The sequence below is a fragment of the Schistocerca americana genome, chromosome 3, assembly GCF_021461395.2.
Source record: "Schistocerca americana isolate TAMUIC-IGC-003095 chromosome 3, iqSchAmer2.1, whole genome shotgun sequence".
In the NCBI taxonomy this organism is placed as follows: Eukaryota; Metazoa; Arthropoda; class Insecta; order Orthoptera; family Acrididae; genus Schistocerca; species Schistocerca americana.
Genome location: NC_060121.1, coordinates 566,620,955 through 566,645,669, shown reverse-complemented (window position 1 = coordinate 566,645,669; position 24,715 = coordinate 566,620,955). Strand labels below are relative to the sequence as shown.

General features: G+C 40.1%; 1 pseudogene; it reads left to right on the top strand.

Annotated features, from left to right (window-relative positions):
• The first annotated feature begins 2,996 nt into the window (after positions 1-2,996).
• On the top strand, positions 2,997-3,114 carry LOC124607805 (annotated as a pseudogene).
• The last annotated feature ends 21,601 nt before the right edge of the window (positions 3,115-24,715 follow it).

Genomic DNA, 24,715 nt, shown 5'->3' with positions numbered 1-24,715 from the left:
CAGTGCAGCGTGGAATCGGAAAACCCAACTGGACACTGCCAGCAGCCAGGGTAGTGCAGCACTGTTCGACAACGGCAGGTGGCATCTGTGGCCCCAGGTGCAGTGGAGGGTGTCCCAAGCAGCATGCTGTGCATGGCAGCAGGTGGCAGTCTGGAACATGCAATGGGCAACTGGCAGGATGGCATGCTGGACTGCCTGGCCAAAGGTGTGTATCCTAGTGAGGTGCAATGTGTCTGGGGAAAGGAAGTGTTACATGGCACTGTGATGGGTATGGAGGAGGTTTTGGGCAGCACAAGGAGTTGCAACACATGCAGTGTTGCCTCATGTTGTCCATGTTGGACAGTTGCAAGGAACTGCAAATGTTTATGATAATAAAAGTTCAAATAAAACAATTATCTGCACCAGTCACCCTTTTTATTTATTTCCAAATTGCGTTTCAACAGTTTACATTCCAATATTCAGGCTGAACAATGATATTGCTAGCTGGATGCAGCCAGTTGTTTCTTATGGTTTTTTATTTTTTTCTACAAAAATGTACGGTTTCAAGTACTTAGGATGCATATTCTCACAGGATGGCAACATAGTGAAAGAACTGGAAGCGAGGTGTAGCAAGGCTAATGCAGTGAGGGCTCAGCTACGATCTACTCTCTTCTGCAAGAAGGAAGTCAGTACCAAGACTAAGTTATCTGTGCACCGTTCAATCTTTCGACCAACTTTGTTGTATGGGAGCGAAAGCTGGGTGGATTCAGGTTACCTTATCAATAAGGTTGAGGTTACGGATATGAAAGTAGCTAGGATGATTGCAGGTACTAGTAGATGGGAACAATGGCAGGAGGGTGTCCACAATGAGGAAATCAAAGAAAAACTGGGAATGAACTCTATAGATGTAGCAGTCAGGGTGAACAGGCTTAGATGGTGGGGTCATGTTACACGCATGGGAGAAGCAAGGTTACCCAAGAGACTCATGGGTTCAGCAGTAGAGGGTAGGAGGAGTCGGGGCAGACCAAGGAGAAGGTACCTGGATTCGGTTAAGAATGATTTTGAAGTAATAGGTTTAACATCAGAAGAGGCACCAATTTTAGCACTGAATAGGGGATCATGGAGGAATTTTATAAGGGGGGCTATGCTCCAGACTGAACGCTGAAAGGCATAATCAGTCTTAAATGATGATGATGATGAAATGTATAACAGGCCCTTGTTAGAATAATACAGCATTAAGGTTATAAATTTTAAACGCTGATAGAGTTACTTACAATCAGTTCCAGTGCACAGAACACTGCAGTTTGTCATAAATATATATTTTAACTAAATTTTTCTGGCACAACATGAATCAAAAACTTACACAAACCAGAGATGATTGTGATGTAAAGATATAGTGCCTTGCCTCAGAGATCTTTCATTACGAACTTACATTGTGGACCATAGATACGATGTAGAATCCAAAATTTTCAGGATTGGTGCTGCCATCTGGAAAGTAGGTGTAGTAGATCTTTGCATTGCTTGGTGGCGAGAGCTGCAGATATGGTGAGTCAGTGTGCAGAGTGGCATTCAGCTGGGAGCATGTGTTGAGTGTCCACAGTGATTTCAATAATACTCTGTGTTTGGTGTGTGGCGATTTCACAATGGATCATCGAACAGAACAGCGCGTGTGTATCAAATTCTGTGCGAATCTTGGGAAAAGTGCTATGGAGACCCTTGCAATGATTCAGCAAGTATTTGGGGGACAGAGCATGAGCCATATGCATCTGTTTGAGTGGCATGCTCAGTTCAGGGCTGTCCTGACAGACGTCAAAGATGGTGCTCACACTTGAAGGCCCGTTAGACGCACAATGGCAGACATTGTTGCCAAACTTAGATTAGATTTACTTTCATTCCAATTAATCCATAGTGAGGAGGTCCTCCAGGATGTAGAACATGTCAGAACAACAACAACAATACATGACAAATATTTACAACTCAAACAAATAAGCTAATGTACCATTCCACAGGTCCCGAGTGGAATGATCGTCATTTTTTAATGAACACTATATGAAAGAATCATTTTACAAATACTAATGCACTGAATTTAAAATAAAAATGTTTTTATTTATTTATTTATAAGGCAGTAAATGTGTAATACAACTACTATAATACTTATTTACAATGAACACATTACTGCACTGAAATTCTGCAGAAGTTATATTGTACTTATATGTATATACACACACAAATCAGTTGATTCTTCTGAGAAATTCATTAATGGAGTAGAAGGAGTTGGCCACCAATAAATCCTTTAGGCTTCTCTTAAATTGAATTTCATCGGTTGCTAAGCTTTTTATGGCTGCTGGCAAGTTATTGAAAATGTGTGTTCCTGAATAATGCACACCTTTTTGTACAAGACTAAGTGACTTTAAATCCTTGTGAAGATTATTCTTATTTCTAGTATTGATTCCATGAATTGAGCTGTTGGTTTGAAAAAGTGATATATTTTTAATGACAAATTTCATTAAAGAATAAATGTATTGGGAAGCAGTAGTTAGTATCCCTAGTTCCCCAAACAGGCTTCTGCAGGATGTTCTTGAGTTCACACCACATATAACTCTTACTGCACATTTTTGGTTTGGAAAACTTTTGCTTGGCTTGATGAATTACCCCAAAAAATAATCCCATATTATATTATGGAATGAAAGTAAGCATAATATGCCAGCTTTTTCATTTTTATATCCTCCATGTCTGACACAATTCGCATTGCAAATAGAGATTTGTTAAGACGCTTCAGCAGTTCTGTGGTGTGCTTTTCTCAGTTGAATTTATTATCAAGCTGTAATCCCAAGAATTTAACACTGTCCACTTCCTCTATCTGCTTGTCATCATTTGTTAGGCATATACTTTTGGGACACCCCTTACAATTTCTGAACTGCATGTAGTGTGTTTTTTCAAAGTTTAGTGACAAGGAATTGGCTAGGAACGAGTGATTAATGTCCACAAATATTTTATTAGCTGATCTTTCTAAGACTGGCAACGGCCTTGCCGCAGTGGATACACCGGTTCCCGTCAGATCACCGAAGTTAAGCGCTGTCGGACGTGGCCGGCAGTTGGATGGGTGACCATCCGGGACGCCATGTGCTGTTGCCATTTTTCGGGGTGCACTCAGCCTCGTGATGCCAATTGAGGAGCTACTCGACCGAATAGTAGCGGCTCCGGTTAAAGAAAACCATCGTAACGACCGGGACAGCGGTGTGCTGACCACACGCCCCTCCTATCCGCATCCTCACCTGAGGATGACATGGCAGTCGGATGGTCCCGATGGGCCACTTGTGGCCTGAAGATGGAGTGCTTTTTTTTTTTTTTTTTTCTAAGACTACACTTGATTTGCTATTTATTGCGTGTTTGTATCATCAACAAACAAAATGAACTTGGCATCTGGTAATGTTACTGATGAAAGGTCATTGATATACACAAGAAAAAGTAGGGGCCCTAAAATGGAACCTTGTGGGACCCTACATGTAATTAGTTCCCAGTTGGATGATGCCTGATAGCCTTAAACAATTGGTTTGTGCGGATCGACGTTGAACCATTCAAGACCTAGCGAATGAAGTGGGTATTGGTTATGGGACATGTTAACGAATATTGACTGATGAATTGGACATGCATGATGTCGTCACAAAATTTGTGCTGAGGATCTTGACTGCCGATCAGAAGGCACGGTGTGTTGAAGCGTGCACGGACCTTTGGCAGACCGCATCTGATGATCCAACCTTCTTGTCATGTGTTATCACCAGTGACGAGAGCTGGATTTACCATTATGACCCAGAGACAAAGCAACAATTGTCTCAGTGGAAGAGCCCGGGCTCTCCAAGACTCAAAAGAGCAAGACAGGTGAAGAGCAAAGTGAAGAGCATGATCATAATTTTGTTTTGAGACCAAGGGGATTGTGCACAAAGAATTCGTCCCACCCAACCAAACAGAGAATTCTGCATACTACTGTGATGTTTTGGGATGGCTCTGTAAAAATGTGCACGATGACGGCCTGCACTTTGGCGTGAAGGGTACTGGCTGCTGCATCACGACAACATGCCCTGTCACATGTCCTTGCTCACCAGAACCTTTTTGGCAAAAAACAACAGGGCAGTTGTACACCACACACTGTACTTGCCAGATTTGGCACCTTGCAACTTCGCTCTATTCCCAAAACTGAAACTCAAGTTGAAAGGGCATTGGTTCGACACTCTAGAGAGGATTCAAGAAGCATCACTGGCAGTGATAAACACCCTCAAAGAACAGGACTTCCAGAAAACATTTGACTAGTCGCAGAAGCACTGGGACTGGTGTGTACGTGAAGATGGGAACTACTTTGAGGTTGATGGTGACCATTAGTCCAAAGGTAAGGTTTTCAATAGATGGCAGCACCAGTCCCGAAAATTTTGGATGGCACCTCGTACGTATAACAATTACAAAATTTGTTTCATTCTTTGCAATGATTTGTTAAAAGTATTAATGTTACAAATATATGACAGTAAAGACTTGATAAATTATGGCAAGCACTGATAGGTTCGCCAACGGCCTTGCCACAGTGGTAACGCCGGTTCCTGTCAGATCACCAAAGTTAAGCCCTGTCAGGCTGGGCTAGCACTTGGATGGGTGACCATTCGGCCTGTCGAGCACTGTTGGCATGCAGGGTGCACTCAGCCCTTGTGAGGCAAACTGAGGAGCTCCTTGATTGAGAAGTAGCGGCCCCAGTCTCAGAAACTGACATATGGCTGGGAGAGCAGTGTGCTGACCACATGCCCCTCCATATCTGCATCCAGTGATGCCTGTGGGCTGAGGATGACACAGCAGCCGGTCAGTACCTTTGGGCCTTCATGGCCTCTGCGGGAGGAGTTAAGTTTAGTTACTAATAAGCTCTGTTGAGTACAGCCAATCAAGTATAAATGGGTATATAATTTTGTACTATAGACGTTATCTGTATTGATGTTCTAAAAATGTTTGTTTTGTATTTGCTTCATTATCTTCATTTGAGTTTGGCAAGGTGTTCCAATGTTGCTTTGATGACACAGCAGTGGTGTACCAAGTGCTGTTGAAATTCACACAATAGCTAACAGGCAGCAGGTGACCTGGGAGTTGTTGTTGAGACTGAATTCAATTATTAAAAATATCTTGCCAATGAATGTAATGGCGAATTCTGTTCACTGTTGTATCTGATGTTGACTGTGAATAGTATATGTTGGTGACTGATTACATGTAACAAGTTCTCAGAAGATATATTAAGGTATCTCAGTTGTGAGAATTACTCAATGTGATGATCATTAATTTTGATAGTTTTGGTTTCAAGGAAGATTAAGCAGCCAACTTTAAATAGGGACTCTTATAGTCCAAAGTAAATGAATGGATGTTAAAACTGAAGATTAACTGACAGTAAATGTTCTTATGTAACTGCATATGATTAGAAGCATAGCAATATCTCTGATAGTTAATATTGCAAAGTTTTTGACAGATTTTTTTCACTTCAGTATTCAGACATGTACTGAACTTTGACAAGGCTTTATGAATTGACAATGTTTGCTTAATCAGCATAATAGTGACTTAATAGCTAAACGAGAATGAACAAACTATACTCCAATGGTTGTGAATTCAGTGTTTGAGAGTTATGTTAAGCGAACTGAATGGAATGATTAACGGAACATAGGCTTTGTTAAGGAACTCATATGATCTGTATGTGCCTTTTGTAGGTTTACTGGTGTCTTACAAGCCTATTATGTCCAGTATCAGAGTGATATTATGTCACACTTTAGTTTGATTAACAGTAAGCATGTTATCTCTAACTGTGTTTCATTGCTGTAATGAACATTGACATTTAAAAATTACTAATGATTTGCAATTAATGATATCACTTGAAGTGAGTTATTCAGATGCTTACATACTTAAGAAGAGTTTATTGTTAGATACTTTCATTATAAAAGAGTATGAAAGATGACATTAACACCAGAGATTATCATGTTGTTGGAATATCGATGTATGCAGTCTTCATTTGTTTCACAATATCGCAAATTTTTCCCAGGAATGCAACTCAACATTCTACTTTCAAATTATCTCTTCCTTTACTCCTTGATGGTGAATATGGTCTGCTTTTGAAGAATCATATTTAAATATAAGAAGATTTGATTTATGTATTAGTGCAGGTTCGTTTGACTCCTGGTTATACTACAATTTCTAATGAGATGCTGGCATGGTGGTGGTTTATTACATTGACTCTGGGGTGCTGGGGGCTTTATCTGCAGTTGTAATGTTGGCCACAGGTCTGCTGTAGGAGATGGCTCCTGTGGCTCTTTCAGGTGGTGGTGGTGGCAGGATGTCAGGCTTGGCACTGGGTGCTGTATGCTCAGTGCTGGACTCCACGTGCTGACAAATGGGAGTGGGAGGGAAAGTGAAGGGAAGTGAGGTCTGGATCCCAGGTACCAATGGTTGGTTCAGCAGTCCTGGCAGGGGCAGCTTGGCAGTGGCACTGGCAGCATCAGGGACAACAGCAGTGTTGTTGGTGACATCAGCAGCATCAATGGTGAACAAGGAGACCTCAGCGGTCAGTGGTGTACAGGTGCTGTTGAGGATGAGCATGTAAGCTGGCTTTAACATGTTGATGGGCAAAACTGAATGGGAGACATGGAGGTGCACAGCAAATATTTTGCTGTTTCATTGTAAAATGAGATGAGGACCTGAGTATTGTGGCATATGCTTAGCATCACGTGAGTGCATGATGTGAGGTGAGGGAGCACAAAAGTCTCCTGGTCACCATGGCGCTGTGGAGGTGCCAGTCAAAGCCGGGCATATAGTCTTGGAGCTGCTGGACATAAGCTGGGACATACGTAATAGTGATGATAAAGTCACCTGGTAGAGATAGGGCTACTTGTATATGTAGCCAGCAGCATAACCTCCAGGTTGGCCTTGCAGGCCATCCACAAACCAGTGGTAAGGTGGCAGACCATTTTGTGTCATAGCACATAAGTGCAGAATTTAATTTATGATAGAAACATTCTACCATGCTGTTGGCTGCCAGGTGGTTGCGGTATCATGCATCGATACCACCCCTTGGGAGTCATAGTAACGGAACTGCAAATTTCTATCTGCCAAAAGTGGTTACTTGGGATCAGTGAGCACCTCCTGAGCCACACCTCCAGATGCTCTGTACTTTGGACTTCCTTTGCCGCTGCAATATGGGATGACTGGCATGCCAGTGACTCAGCCTCTCATGCTCAGAGCCACATCACTACTTGAAGCTACACAGATGCCACCTAGCTGTGGCTCTGTTACCATCATTGTTCACTTGGAGAAATACAAGTTAAGTAAATCTTCTGTTTTTTGAGTTCTCTAGTTTGCTACTCATTTCTGCTCCTGTCCAGCATTTCTATGAGGACAGTTGCTGCACCACTCTGTATCTCTCCTCTCCTTACCATTATGTGCAAAGTCATACACAACAGTGGAAGCTGCTTATAAAATGAAAGAGGGTCTGAAAGTCTAAGATAGGATTCTGAATTAACAGGAAGTGAATTGGTGCCCATGGTGTGATGTTATGTGGTGAGAGGGGGAAACAAAATGCAATACCCAGGTGTTGATGAAAACCACAGCAAATGGGGTGGGGATGGCTTCGGGCCTGCACATCAACCAGTCTATCATTGTGAGAAGATAGCAGCAGCTGTCTAAGGATGGCAGAGGGGTTAAGGTGTAGATGTGAAAGTGAAGAGTTAGTGCTCAACAGGAGGAAAAGAGGCAACAGGCACGTAACATGATGGTCCAGTTTTCTGCACTGACACATGATATAGGTGTGGGCCCAAGTGTAACAGGCATGTTGGATGCCAGGCCACACAAATTCTCCTGAATGAGGACAGCAGATACATGGATGCCAGGCCATGTAGGCAATCGTAAACTTTTTGCGGAAGGTGGAGGGAAGGTAGAGGTGGATGTCGCCTTTGGAGCCATCAGTGTGCACAGGGTCAGAAAGAATATCACACCAAATGTGCTGGTCTGTGCTAGGAGCTGAAGAATAAGGTCAGAAATCAGGATCTGATGTAACTGAACTAGCGTGGGCCTGGTGGAGTGGGCTTTTGCAAGAGCCTCATAATCTAACACAATGTTATTGATGCTGGCTACATGGTGTATACCAGTAGAGAGTTGAGTCACATACTCCTGCTGGTGGAACTGTTGAAGCAAAACTTGGGCAGCATGTTACTGACGAAACCCTGGCCAGGAAGATGGTGAAAGGGACTCCATCAATGGAAGGGCAGAAGTACTTCACTGTCTCATAGATGGCAAGCAATTCTCAATTGCACACAGCTCATTTGTGCCGGGGCTCTGACAACTTATCCTGAAAGAAGGCTGCCAAGTGTCCAAGACATGTTGTTGAAGAACAACATTGAATGTACACTGACTTCTGTCGGCAATGATAGTAGGGGGCAGAGAAGTGGGAGTGTGCTAGAAGGACCACGTTGGTGAAGTTGCCCTTAGTGCTCTCATAACTGGCCATCACAGGTGGCATACGTGGTGTGGATTTGTTACCCTTCACTTGGTTGCCTTGCGGTGCGGCAATGAAATGCTCCTGGATGGAGGCTGACCTTCTAAGGAAAAATTAGCCATGCCTAGGAATCTTTGAAGGTCCTTATCCATCATGGGATTTGGAAATTCAGATATCATGTGGTCTTTTTGGGCAGAGGTTGTGAGCTGGAAGTGGAAATGGTGTGTCCCAAAGATTCAATCTCAGCTACCTCAAAAATCGATTTTTCTAGGTTTAAAATGACCCCTGCTCGCCCCGGGAAGGCAAAAATCTCCCTGAGGTGCTCATGGTGTTTGGTCATTTCCCAGTAATAGATAAAATTATCAATAAGGTTGGTAAAACAATCCAGTGCACTGCATTGGACATTGTCTATAAACGTCGCCAGGTTTGCACAGGGTTACAGAGGCCAAAGATCATTTTAGAAAGGCTAAAAGATGTTATAATTATAATTATCTTCTTGTCCCTTGGTGTTACAAGGACCTACGTGAAGGCTTTCACCTTGTTTACCTCACTAAAAATGGTGGGACTGGAAATGTCACCACTGAAACTGTGTAACAGTGGGGCAGGATAATGGTTGGGAATGGTTCCCACATTGAGCCAACAATAATCACTGCAAAGGCACCAGGTCTCATCTTTCTTAAGTGCTTGTGTGGGCAGAGGATCCCAATGGCAATGTAGGTCTCAAATTATGCCTGCAAAAACCTGCAATTTTCTGCCTAAAGAGCATAAGCGTGGCAGTGAACCAGAGGATCTGGAGTAAGGGGACTGGTTGGTAGCTGAGGCTGGCTTCGTTCAAGGGTCATGAGCACGGTGCTGCTATAATGGCAGCAGTGGCAATATTTGCATGGTCCTGCACAGTGAGCACTGTACAGATTATGTCAGGCACGTATTCCAGTTGTGGAACAAAAGTTTGTCCAGCAAGATGTGGGATTAAGCTACAGCATAGATGCGTTGCAGGAGCTGGGTGGGCCTGATTTTGGAACACTCCTCCAAAGAAAATGGTGCCCTGGAGTGCTGCATTTATGATTATGCCAATTGCATGATTATGTGCTCTTTTAATTTACGGTGGCTGTCAGACTGTGGACAGTTGGTGGTGACATCATGAGCCTCCATCCTGACTGTGGGTAGGCATTTAACAATAGTAAGAGCAAACTTTATTATGTTACTTGTAATTCTGGACATCGTGCACCTCAGTAGAAAGAAACCATAGGTTCAAGTCACAGGTGTCAAACACAGGGAGATGGACAGAAGCTCTGATTGACTGATGGACCAGTGATGGGATTTGTGCCTGAGGCATATCAGTGTTCACGAGTTGTGAAAACTGTGGAAGAATCTGTTTTAAACCAGCCACCTGTGACAATGGGTCAGACAGGTTAGGTGCAGGGGCCTGACATGATAAAACACTCTACACTGTGGATGACATTTCAAGGGTCTCTTCAGTGGGACCACTTCCCAACATAGGCTACATCTTAGGCATGGGTGTGGGATGAATCTGAATTTGAGAGAGGGAGGAAAAAATGTACACTTGGCATGTGTGGGAGTGAAGTTGCAGGGTGGAACCTGTGAATAAACACCAAGCACAGTTTGTGGTGCAACACTGAGGTGTACAAAGGGTAGCCTAACGGGGAAGGCACACTGTGTGGAATGTGAGGAATGGGGATGGTAGAAGGGAGGCACTCTAAGTCCAGATCACCAGTGTAGTAACGCTAGCAGCAGTGTCAGTATTTCACTGCACAGTCCACATCACATCTATTCAGCAATGGATATTAGGGGAAACAAAAGGAGAAGTTTGGAAGCAACATGAAATGTATGTACCAGTGAAGCAATGAAACGATGAGGAGACAATTTTTTGACAACACGAGCTATTTATCAGGTACTGAAATTTGCAAGCCTGCGGCTCCTTCTTCTGGAAAAAAACATTGAATGGAAAGGAAAAATGACAAAAGAAAAGAATTGGTGAGATCTAGGAAATGGGGAGAGTTTGAAAAAGTTATCCAGAACTCCAAGTCAGGGGAGACTTACCAGACGGGATCCCATACAGTAACACTCTCCTGACCTGGTGTTCTCGGCAACTTTTCCAAACTCTACCCATTTCCTACATGTCAGCAGTTCTTCTCCTTCACTGCTCTTCCTTTCCCTCAACCCTTCTGCCAGGGGAAGGAGACACTGGCTAACAAAGCTTGTAAAATTCAGTACCTTTATATGTGTGTTCTCCTGCTGGCACATGGTGAGCAGATTTCTTTTATTTATTCATTTACATCGTATCTTATAAAATTGATTATTTTTTAAGCAATTTATTGGGATGGACAAAACTACTATACATTATTTAACAAAAACATAATGGGTAAATTAGGACTTTACAGAAATTTGAGGCATGATTTGCACAGCATCAGTTCTGGCACAAAAACAAACACATACTATGTTTGCAGGTGGAGCATTCATAGAGATTAACACAAGTTCAAGAGCAACATAAACACTAAAACTTAGTCCCTCACAGAGCCTGAGGGAAATGATGAATAAAAGTAAAAGAGACAGTTACTAGGCACCATTGCACCATTGTATGTGAAAGAAGATTCAAAAGTGAGAATTGAACAGCATGGTCCACATGGATGCTAAGTGTTGGCACAAAGTGATACCACATACAGGATGTTTACGTTTGTTGCTGTACACATAATTAATGGATTCTGGAAACTGTCCACAAAGAAAAGCAGTTTCATAAACTAAAGCACTGGTTTGCAAATGAAAGGGCTGGTTCATAAACAAAAGGAAGAGCATTCGCATGGATACTTCATTGACTGGTTCACTACTAGCACATGCCAAAGAATGCCTCCATCACATGTGGATGGGAATTCTGGGTAGAGGCTCCAACAGGCAGATTGTGGTAGTGTGTAGGAAGAGATTTTTGTTGGTAGGAGTCGACTATTGCAATAGTGTTTTGGAGTGCATCTAGGTATGACTACAAGGGAAGAGTCATCTGCTAGTGAAGATTGTGGGACTCTTGAAATTTTAGAATTTAGTGAGGCATCACAGTTAGTTATTTTAATGTTCCATCCATCAATTACATGATAAATCATAATGATCTGGAAGACTCATTTTACATTCTTATTGCAAAGTGCTGAACATATATAAATTTAGATGTGAGTTACTAATTCTTATCCACCACCTTTAAACATTACAACATAAATTCTTCATGGGAATAGGAGTCATCAAGGAGCAACTTTTTCAATTTGTTTTCTAATATTACTTTGCTGCCTGTCAGACATTTTACATCACTGAGTAGGTTATGAAAACTTTTAGTTCCATCATTGTGCACCCCTTTTGTGCTAAAGACAATATTAATGCGAAGTAGTGAATGCTATTTTACCTTCTGGTTTTGTAATTATGCACATCATTGTTCCTCTTGAACTGAAGTAGATTATTTACAACAAACTTAAAGAGGGAATAAATATACTTGAAGCACTATTCAGAATGCCCAACTCCTTAAATAAATGTCGACTACATGATTGTGGATGAGCTCCACATATTATTCTTATAGCACATTTTTGATGGATGAAAAGTTTCTTTCTTAAAGATGAGTTACCAAAGAACTTATTCCATATGACATTACTGAATGAAATATGCAAATTATGGTAACTTACTGATTTCTTTCTCCCCAAAATTTGCGATGATTCTAAGTGCCAATCTGGCTGAGCTAAGTTGCTTTACAATTCAAAAATGTCCTTTTTTGAGTTTATGTTCTCATCAATCTGAACACTTAAGAATATTGAAATTTCCACTACATTTATTACTTCCTCACCATCTGTTACACTTACCATTGATTTAGTACCCCTACATGTGCAGAATTGAATATGTTGTGTCTTTTTAAAGTTAAGGGTGAGACCACTCACAGAAAACCTGTCAATGATACTTCTAACAACATTGTTTACCATTTCTTCTTTTGGTGGATGAATGCCTGGATGATTACAATACTTGTGTGATAGAACTGATTCTCATTGTTGTGTATTACGCAGAAAATTGTTTACATGTATGAGGAACAACAATGGACCTAAGATTAAGCTTTGGGGAACGCCATACATGATTTCTCCCCAGTTAGGCTAAAGTCCCTGGACTACATTTATTGAATTACTGAGTACAACTTTCTACATTCTTTTGGTTAGATATGACATTATCTATGAGTTGGCTGTGTCAACAGTCCCATAAAACTTCAGTTATATATGAGAATATTGCGATTCACTCAGTCAGATTCCTTGGATAGGTCGCAGAGAATACCAACCAGCACTATTTTATTATTTAATGCTTGTAAAATTCGGTGTGTGAACATGTAAATGGCATTCTCAGTAGAGCAATTCTTCTCACATCGAAACAGTGATTTGCTGAAGATGATATTGTTGCTCAGGTGAGATACAAGTCTAGAAAACATCACCTTCTCAAAAATTTTGGAAAATGATGTAAGCTGTGCACAGATCAGTAGTTACTGACATTCTCCTATTACCTTTCTTACAGAGTGTTTGACAATGGCATGTTTCATTCTCTATGGAAAAATACCTTGAGTTAGTGATGCATTGCATATTTTAGATAAGACAGGGCTTATTATGTGGGGACAAATTTTAAGTGCTCTGTTGGAAATATCATCAAATCCAGATGAGCTTTTATTTTTGAGAATATATATTATTTTCTTAATTTCAGAAGGAGGAAGCGGTGATAGATTTTACACTTTCTACTTTATTTACTAAGTATATTTGCTACCTGAGACTCATCATTAGACCTTCCATTCAGTTTATAGTGATGTTACCCTACTCCGTGGCTTCTTGTCCTCTCTCTTGTTTCACCACATTCCATATACACTTAAGTCTGTTGTCATAAGTACTGATTTGTGACATTATATGCATGTTCGTTGGTTTTTTAATAACTGTTCTTTGTAATTCTGAGTAGTTTTGTAGTTTGCAACTAATACAGAATCTCTACTTGTTCTCTGATAGATACACTTCCCTTTTCTTTTCAATAAATACTTTAATCCCTCCAGTGATCCATGGTTTTTTACATACCTGTTTAATGTTCTTTCTGATCAGCTCATATGGAAAGCTATTTTCAAATAATGATATGAATTTATCTTAGGACAGACTAAATTTTATGTTAGTAATTCGTTTGGTTCTTTATAAATTTCAACCCAGGTCACCTTTTGTAAATGTCCACCCTGATAGCTGAGTGGTCAGCATGACGGATTGCTGTCCTATGGGCCCAGGTTCGATTCCTGGCTGGGTCAAGGATTTTCTCTGCTCAGGGACTGGGTGTTGTGCTGTCTTCATCATCATTTCATCCCCATCTGGTGCGCAGGTAGCCCAATGTGGTGTCGAATGTAATAAGACCTGCACCAAGGCGGCCGGACCTGCCCCATAAGGGGCCTCCCGTCGTATGATGCCAAATGCTCACTTCCATTTACGTTTTGTAAACTATTCTTAAAAACATTTGTCCTCAAGTCATTAATTTATTCTAACCAACTTTAACTGGGGAGTATCTATACTGTAAGGGCACTATATTATTTATGATAACTAATAGTGGATCATGATCAGAGAGTGCATTTGTTGCTGGGTAAACTGTTAGTTCCTTGCTTTGAGCTTTACCAAAGAAGAGACATTATCAATTAAAAGTTAATTATTGAGATCAAATTGTAGGATTCAAATAAGGTTTCCAGATCTTTTTCCTATCACACTGAAGTCACCAATGGCTATTAAATTCATGCTACTGTCTGACAAATGGCATAGTAAGGAATCCAGGTTCTTCATACACAATTCAAAATTTCCAAATGGAGATCTATATGCAATTACAGTTAAAAGCGAACGATATTTCGGTATTAATTCAAAAGCGCACAATTCTATGTGTTGATCATTACTAAGTCTGCTTGTGTCAATGTTTCTGAACTCGTGTTCTGTCTTAATACAGGGTGACAATTGTTGTTATTATTATTATTTACATTTTATGACCTTCATTGGACCACTCTAGCCAACTTTATACAAAGAATTTTTCAGTATCCTGTCAGCCCAGTACTTCTTCATTGTCTTGGATCTCATCCTTCTTTCTTCATTGGAAATCACCCTTCCTATTGTCAGTTTGTTGATTCTCGTTTGCAGTCTGGTTTGTTTGTTTGAGAGTTTCCTGATTTTGCCAGTTTTGTTTCTTAGGTCTTCCAGTGTAATCTGTAGCTCATCCATACCTTCCTTGATTTCTGTAATCCACTTAATGTTGCACTTACTATTCCACAATTCTTCTATTATTCTCATGATGATCCTGTTCTCTGGTGTTCTGATTAGATGTCCGAAAAATGAAATGTTCCTGATTGTACTCATTACTGGTTCTATTTCCTTGTAGACTGTTTCGTTTATAGCTACTCTCCGGTGTACAACTTTATAGTACAATTTGTTGTTGCACGTTCTTTTGATTCTTCTATCTATTTTGAGTATTTTGTCTATTTGTGCAGTGTTAGTTGTTTTGCAGATGGTTTCACTTGCGTATGTTATTTCTGGTTGATTGGCTGTTTCGTAGTGTTTTAATTTTGTTGTTCCTGACAGGCTCTTTTTGTTGTAGGTGTTCTTGATGATATATTGTGCTCTAGTCAATTTGTTTATTCTGTGATGCCATGTGGTTGTATGTTATGATTTCTCCCAGATATTTCAATTTATCTACAATTTTGATTTCTTGGTTTCCACCTCTGTAATTATCTGGGTTGCTTTTATCTCCTTTTTTGTGGAGTGGGTGGATTATGGCTGTGGCCCAATGTTTGGGAAACTTTTCTGTTATCCAGATTTTTGTTAGGGCTATGTGTAAGGATGTTCGAACTGTATCTCTGGCCTATTTCCGCATTTCTGCAAAAACTTGGTCTTCTCTGCATGCCTTATAATTTTTCATCTCTCTGAGTGCCATTTCCACCTCTTGGATTGTTGGAGGATTTATGAGATCAGGTGGAGTCTTGATGGGCTTGTCTGTATTAATTGCTAAAAGTTCCTGGGGTTCTTCACGATTCAAAAGTTTACTAAATGCTTTTGCCATGATTTCAGCATTTTCCTTGTCATTATGTGCCATTTTTCCATCTTCCTTTTTCAGCATTAATGTGGGAGGGTCCAATTTTTGTAATTCTCTTCCAAACATTCTGTAAAAGTCTCTGCAATTGGTTTTGTGGTAATTTTCTTCTATTGAGTTGATTAGAACTTTCTGTGATTGTCTCTTGGTTTGCTTGATAATTTGTGTGGACTTTCTCCTGATATTTTTGAGGTTGGTTGCATTTACTTCTGTTTTGTGCGTTTGAAATTTTAACCATGCATGATGTCTTTCTTCATGCATTTTGTCACATTCTGAGTTCCACCAGACGTGTCTTTTACATGTGTTCAATGGGGCTAAATTTTCTGCTTGTTGCCTGAGAATTTGAACCAGTTCTTCTAAATTATCTGTCAGTTTTATGTTTTGTGTGACTTCTCTATATTTATCATTTCTAATTAATTGGTGGGGATCGAATTTCCTCTTTCGTTTATGTAATGATCTGAACCTGTATCTACTCCTCTTAATACTTTAACATTGCAGATTTCTCTGTGGAAGAATTTGTCCATAAATACATGATCCAGTTGCCATTCTCCAGTCAGGATGTTTCCCTGTTTTAAGTTTGCTTGGCCTCCTTTTGGAGTATGTGGACTTTGAGATCAGTTTGTGTTCCCTACAGAGTTCAACAAGTCTTTGACCATTCTTATTTTTTTGTTTATGTGGAGCCTATTTCCTAAAGTATTTCTTTTCTCTTCCACAAATGGGCACTGACGTCCCCTAACAGGATCTTAACATTGTTAATATTTAATTGGTTTCTTGTTTGGTCAAGGAGATCCCAAAACTTTTCCACTTCTTTCCTAGCCTTTGTTAGAAAATTCTTCTCATTAGTAGGGGCATGGGCATTAATGATGGTATGAATTTTTTCGGATGCTTTTAAACTCAGAGTTGCAATTCTAAGGGAGATGGCTTGAAAATCGATCATCAAATCCATTATTTTCACATTAACTATAAACCCAGTTCCAAATTGGGGACATTCTTTCATAACCCTTATTCCAGGTTTCCCATTGTAAATTCTGTAGTCTTGTGATTTGAATGGTTCTGCTGTGGTATTTCTCATTTCCTGAGGTCCTGCTACTACAACTTTTTGTTTATGTAATTTATCCATCAAATTCTTTAGTTTTCCTGTTTTAATCAGAGAGTTAATATTATGGGTTGCAGTGTAGTTGATCTGATCTTATTTGACCCTTTTCTTATGAAATGGCATAAGAATGGATGATTGCCAGTGCTCCGAGTCATTGACGCCTTCTAGGTGGCTAGCCACCAAATCCAATGTAGCCTTCTCCTGCATTCTTGAACATGATGGTGGAATTTTTTTCCTAAAAGACCTTTCCATGGATGACTTTCGAAGGTGGTTAACTTTGGGTGAAGCAAGCTCTGATTTAAATATACAGTTGTTAACCGCAGAGGCACAACCCTAGATGTTCAGGGTTTCAGGTTAGCATTTCCTCCCGACCCACTAAGGTATGGTTTTCCTACCAATACTCAATAGATTCCCACTGGGCAATGGGGTCGCACTGTCCCTACGAACTATACGAAATAAAATCATCATAACTTCTGAACGGTTTGCATTAGGATGTTAAAGCTGCATAGTTTGCCATGGGGCATGATGGGAATTAGTATGCACTGTATGGTTTGGTTTAGCAACGAAGTCCACTTTCGTTTCAGTGGGATCTTCAATAAGCAAAACTGACACATTTGGGGGCCGAGGGTCCACATTTCACAATCAAGAAGGACTCTTCACAATCGAGAAGGGCTCTTTGCCCTCAACAGGTGACTATGTGGTGTTCAATGCCCAGTCATGGAATAATCAGTGCGATACTCCTTGATGGCACGGGGACTACAAATGGTGGGTGAAGGTTTTGGAAGATTATTTCATCCCCATTATCCAAAGTGACCCTGATTTTGACAAGATGTGGTTCATGCAAGACTGAGCTCAACCTCATTGAAGTGGGAGAGTGTTTGATGCCCTGGAGGAGCACTTTGGGGACAGCATTCTGGCTCTGGGGTACCCAGACGCCATTGGCATGGGCCTTGATAGGCAGCTATATTATCCAGATCTGAACACATGTGACTCTCTTTTGTGGGCCTGTATTAAAGACAAGGTGTACAGCAATAACTCCAAAACCATTGCTGAGCTGTAAACAGGCCATTCAGGAAGTCTCCAACAGCATCAATGTTCCGACACTTCAGTGGGTCATGCAGAATTTTGCTACTTGTCTACTCCATATCATCACAAATGATGGTAGGCATATCAAACATGTCATAACCTAAATTCGAATATATGTAGTGATGTTTACATGATGAATAAAGTGTGTGCATGCCATAGTTTGTACCTAATTTCTTTTTTTTTTTTTTTTTTTTTTTTTTTGTATAGTTCAATAATTGTCACCCTGTATGTGTAACAGTTCCTCCTTTTCCTGTATTACTCCTGCATGAGTAAGATGCTATAATGTAATCTTTTATATGTAACTTACTTAATCAAATACGCGTAATGCAGGAGTCGGTTTAATAATGAATAAAAAAATAGAAATGTGGGTAAGCTACTACAAACAGCATAGTGAACGCATTATTGTGGCAAAGATAGACATGAAGCCCACGCCTACTACAGTAGTACAAGTTTATATGCCAACTAGCTCTGCAGATGATGAAGAAATTGATGAAATGTATGATGAAATAAAAGAAATTATTCAGGTAGGAGATGGAAATTTAATACTCATGGGTGACTGGAATTCGGTAGTAGGAAAAGGGAGAGAAGGAAACGTAGTAGGTGAATATGGATTGGGGCTGAGGAATGAAAGAGGAAGCCGCTTGGTAGAATTTTGCACAGAGCACAACTTAATCATAGCTAACACTTGGTTCAAGAACCATAAAAGAAGGTTGTATACGTGGAAGAAGCCTGGAGATACTGACAGGTTTCAGATAGATTATATAATGGTAAGACAGAGATTTAGGAACCAGCTTTAAAATTTTAAGACATTTCCAGGGGCAGATGTGGACTCTGACCACAATCTATTGGTCATGAACTGTAAATTAAAACTGAAGAAACTACAAAAAGGTGGGAAATTAAGGAGATGGGACCTGGATAAGCTGACTAAACCAGAGGTAGTACAGAGTTTCAGGGGGAGCATAAGGGAACAATTTACAGGAATGGGGGAAAGAAATACAGTAGAAGAAGAATGGGTAGCTTTGAGAGATGAAGTAGTGAAAGCAGCAGAGGGTCGAATAGGTAAAAAGACGAGGGCTAGTAGAAATCCTTGGGTAACAGAAGTAGTATTGAATTTAATTGATGAAAGGAGAAAATATAAAAATGCAGTAAATGAAGCAGGCAAAAAGGAATACAAACGTCTCAAAATGAGATCGGCAGGAAGTGCAAAATGGCTAAGCAGGGATGGCTAGAGGACAAATGTGAGGATGTAGAGGCTTATCTCACTAGGGGTAAGATAGATACAGCCTACAGGAAAATTAAAGAGACCTTCAGAGAAAAGACAACCACTTGTATGAATATCAAAAGCTCAGATGGAAACCCAGTTCTAAGCAAAGAAGGGAAAGCAGAAAGGAGGAAGGAGTATAAAGAGGGTCCATACAAGGGTGATGTACTTGAGGACAATATTATGGAAATGGAAGAGGACGAAGGTGAAGATGAAATGGGAGATACGATACTGCGTGAAGAGTTTGACAGAGCACTGAAAGACCTGAGTCGAAACAAGGCCCCGGGAGTAGACAACATTCCATTAGAACTACTGACGGCCTTGGGAGGACCAGTCCTGACAAAACTCTACCATCTGGTGAGCAAGATGTACGAGACAGGCAAAATTCCCTCAGACTTCAAGAAGAATATAATAATTCCAATCCCAAAGAAAGCAGGTGCTGACAGATGTGAAAATTACCGAACAAACAGTTTAATAAGTCACGGCTGCAAAATACTAACGTAAATTCTTTACAGACAAATAGAAAAACTGGTAGAAGCTGACCTCGGGGAAGATCAGTTTGGATTCTGTAGAAATATTGGAACACGTGAGGCAATACTGACCTTACGACTTATCTTAGAAAATAAATTAAGGAAAGGCAAACCTACGTTTCTAGCATTTGTAGACTTAGAGAAAGCTTTTGACAATGTTGACTGGAATACTCTCTTTCAAATTCTGAAGGTGGCAGGGGTAAAATACAGGGAGCGAAAGGCTATTTACAATTTGTACAGAAACCAGATGGCAGTTATAAGAGTTGAGGGACATGAAAGGGAAGCAGTGGTTGGGAAGGGAGTGAGACAGAGTTGTAGCCTACCCCGATGTTATTCAATCTGTATATTGAGCAAGCATTGAAGGAAAGAAAATAAAAATTTGGAGTAGGTATTAAAATCCATGGAGAAGTAATAAAAACTTTGAGGTTTGCCGATGACATTGTAATTCTGTCAGAGACAGCAAAGGACTTGGAAGAGCAGTTGAACGGAATGGTTAGTGTCTTGAAAGGAGGATATAAGATGAACATCAACAAAAGCAAAACGAGGATAATGGAATGAAGTCGAATTAAGTCGGGTGATGCTGAGGGAATCAGATTAGGAAATGAGACACTTAAAGTAGTAAAGGAGTTTTGCTATTTGGGGAGCAAAATAACTGATAATGGTTGAAGTAGAGAGGATATAAAATGTAGACTGGCAATGGCAAGGAAAGCGTTTCTGAAGAAGAGAAATTTGTTAACAGCAAGTATAGATTTAAGTGTCAGGAAGTCGTTTCTGAAAGTATTTGTATGGAGTATAGCCATGTATGGAAGTGAAACATGGACGATAACTAGTTTGGACAAGAAGAGAATAGAAGCTTTCGAAATGTGATGCTACAGAAGAATGCTGAAGATTAGATGGGTAGATCATACAACTAATGAGGAAGTATTGAATAGGATTGGGGAGAAGAGAAGTTTGTGGCACAACTTGACTAGAAGAAGGGATCAATCACCAATTTAGTATTGGAGGGCTGTGTGGAGGGTAAAAATCGTAGACGGAGACCAAGAGATGAACACACTAAACAGATTCAAAAGGATGTAGGTTGCAGTAGGTACTGGGAGATGAAGAAGCTTGCGCAGGATAGAGTAGCATGGAGAGCTGCATCAAACGAGTCTCTGAAGACCACAACAACAACAACTTAACCCTATGGATATGTGGTGCTCAGACAAGCACAGGATATCTGTCTTTCCAAAGTTCTTTTAATTTTCCAAACAGACAATAAGCTGTTCTACATTATTATTTATATTTTGATGAAATAAGCTGACATTATTTTTTGTGCATTCTTAACCATTTTCTGGCACTCTTGTGTTATAGTGACTTCTTTCAAAACAGGGTGCCTAAAGCCCGATTCTCACCTCAAAAAGATACCTCTCTGACACCGGTAACCAAAGGATCTTGCTTTGTGCGATGGCACTCCACCATACATTTTCTGCAAGCAGCTCAGCCAATCTATCTTTCCCTCTCCTATTCAGGTGTACTCGCCGGCAGCACTCGGGTACCTGATTGGTAGGGTGCCTATACTCATGATTAACTATCAGCGATGCATTAGGAGCCATGAGTTAACTCATCAGTAGCACTTAAGGAGAATGCAGAGGCTGCACTTCAATTGGCCAACAACACCTGAGGAGCAGCAGAGCATGATGATGAGCTAATATTTCAACAGCTATCAAAGGGTTGAAGAAAATATATTAAAGGTAGCGTAAGTTTTGTGTACAATCCAACAGTCAAACTTTAAGCAAGTGTCACTTTATTGTCACACAGTGGAACGCTGCACTGTTGATATGGCTGAAGATATAAGGAATCAACTGACTCAGAGGGCATCAAAATTCATAGGATTTTCCATCACAATTGATGATTCCGGTGATATGTCAGACACAGCTTATTGGTGATTTGCATGCGAAGGGTAAACATTAAGCCAGAGGTGATGGAGGAGATCTTGTGTTTAGTCTCATTTAAGGACATTATTATTGGAGAGTGTATTTTTGATGTTGTGGATAAGGTATGTGATTCTTTTGGAATAGAGTGGAGTGGAATCTGCACTGTGGAGAGAGAAAAGTGTTGATGCTACCTTAATAAATGAGAAATGAATTCCGTTGGGGTTTCAACATCTCCATTTCCTTACCTGGTACACCAAGTGGCGTTGTGTCCTAAGTAGGTTAATGTAGATGATATAATGGAGGCTGTTGTCCATACAGTGAACTACATTTAGTCACCTGGATTAAGACATTGTACATTAACAGCTGATGTCGAAGCTGAATATGCAAATGTTCCATATTATGCCAAAGTTAAGTCGAGCACAAGTCTTGAAAAGATTCCTTAAATTGTGAGAAGACAATGCTACATCCCCATAGATGAATGGAAAAGAGAATAAACATCACTGTTATTATCACTGGATTGCTGACCCTACTTATGTGGTCGACATTGCCAATTATTTAAATTCATTGAGTTGTGGCAAGCAGAAATGATGCTTTCAAACAAAAATTAAACCTATGGAAAGCTCATCTTCATGACAAGTAGCATTTTCCAGAACTCAAGGCAGTCAATTGTGGCCCACATGACTGACTATATTCAGCAATTGAAATACGTCATCAACCTGAGACATTAAAGAATGGAAAGACTATACATGATGGAAGACTTTTGATTTGTTTACGACATTGTTCTCACTTTTGGCTGCTAATGGGCTTCATTAATTCCAACTTGAACTGAAAGACCTACGATGTAGCAATCAGCTCAAGGACCTGTTTGTCCAGTCCAAGGATTCACAATGTTATCACAAGAGCAACATCCTCAACTGTACAGACAAGCTGCTAAAGTTTTTTCAGTATTTGATTTGACATGCGTGTGCAGATTTTTGTTTCTGTTTGAAATTGACAAAGTCCCACAAAAGGAATTGAAATTCCAGCAATATTACGTACTACAAAACTGAAATGTGTACACATCTATAAAATTTGCAGATTCAAGTGAAATGCCTATAAGCAAAGTGTTTTATTTAATAAAAAGGATACTTAGTTTTGTTTGTCGCATTAACACTATCTAATGTACTTATTCAATTAAGTAATAAAGTCATTGCTTTGGCAAAAGGATAAAAAGCTGAAAACAGACACTAATGATAAAATCTTGCTTAGAAAAGCACGCTGCAATATTCACCTCATAGAAGCAGACCCACTGTTTTACACGATTGTTATTTTCAGAATGAATCTTGGTTGTCACAGAGAAATAAAAGTTCGAGGTCAATCACATATGACTGAGACATTATTTTAAGAAGTAGCTAGTGTTCTCCCTAACTTCCATTTACAACATGTTCAGCAGTTGTAAGAGATTTAAGTCCCTCAGTCTGGTCATCAAAGGTCTCCACTGGTAACTGGAGTAATGCTGCATGGAGGGCTTGCCACTGCTGTAGAAGGGTACATGGCAGAGATTTCATATGGGTAACATGCTGACCAATCTAGTCTCATGTATTTTTAAGTTGGGATAATGTCTGGTGGATTCATGAGTAAGTGTAGTGTTTTGAGTCTTGTGGTTCCTCCAGCAGTTAGGACACTTCTGTGTGGCAAGGAATGTTATCTTGCTGAAAGATACCTTTCTCCCCAGGGAACACAATCAATGTGATCTGCAGGTATAAATTCATAGATTAATCAGTTAAGAATGTCTTTTGAGACAGATCAATGATTCTAAACTATGGAACAGAAACATTACATTGACCATAATACTGTCCCCACCACCTCATTTTCTTCCAAAATTTCACTGTGTTTGAACCACAAACGACTATGTCCACTCATTCTATAAAGAAAACGTGACTTATTGAAGAAGGCTGTCTGTCTCACTGTTGATACATTCAAGCAAACTGAAATATGCTTGACTGATTTACTGTCACTAGAATGGGCACAAACAACTGTCAGCTTTGGAGTATAATACATAACTGGGTTCACTGATCTGTTGAGTAGAGATAAGTTTGGTAGCCCTGATAGCTGCTCTACTGTACAAATTTAATTGGCTTTCATGCACTATTGTAGTTAGACTTGGTGATATGGCTGTTTAATGTATGTAAATATTCCAAGATCATTCCCTCAAGCTGAGAGTTTAATGATTAATAATCTAACAATGTTTAATTTTTTTCTTTATTCCAATGCTCACTTATAGCGATTCTGTACAGATGTTCTACATTACGCAACAGATATATGCCTATGATTTAGCCCGCTACTTTTGCTTTATGCCAACTCTACATTTGCAGTCAAATTAATCTGTAAGACACATTTGGTGTAGACCATACAGACTTCAGGTCTGAATGATGCTGTCGAAAGTTTTGCGCATTTCTAATTTCTGCATTGCCGTGGGAGACTTACATGTACGTGATAAGAGCACACTACTATTGCACAATGCTTTTTACACAACTCTAACAACAAATCTTGTAAAATTTTCTAGATACCGAACAATCTAACCATTACAAAAATTATTGAGCTTTTGTGGCCAGTAGGATTACGTAGCTGTCACTCCAACATCTCAGGGCTTTCCCTGGTCATTACTGCTGTGGTTCTCCCCTTGCTACATACAACTGTAGTTCACTGCAGCACAGGAACTAGGATATTTTCACTTGAGACTTTCCTCTTTCTTGTTGCAGCTATTCTCCTGTTTGTGGATATCTACAGCTTTTGTGAATGAACAAGTATTGTAACTCTACTCCACAGCAAGAACTCCCGTATTGGTGAATTTTATTATGCAGTGAGTCTAACACAGTGCATGCTCCACAGTGAATGATTTCTCCACCTGTCCCAACTTTGATTACTGCTCATTATCAGTGATCCTTGTATTTATGAATCAGTCATTCCAATTGAGGCATTTCCATGTGTACAGGGTATGCAGTATGTTCCGACACTGCAAGTGAGCCCCTTTTGTTCTTAGACATCTGAGACACACTGATCTTCTTGGTCAGTTTGTAAATAGTTTTACTGCCGTGTTTGCAAAATGTTCAACTGATTGTGTTGGTCACACTGGGGATGTATGGCAAAAAGGCCATGCCTGATATTTCTTCTTCCAATGTGTCATTTAGCAGAGTGTTAGATTAACACTTCATATGCAACTGGTGGCGTTTCCATTGCTTCTCAGAATGCTTT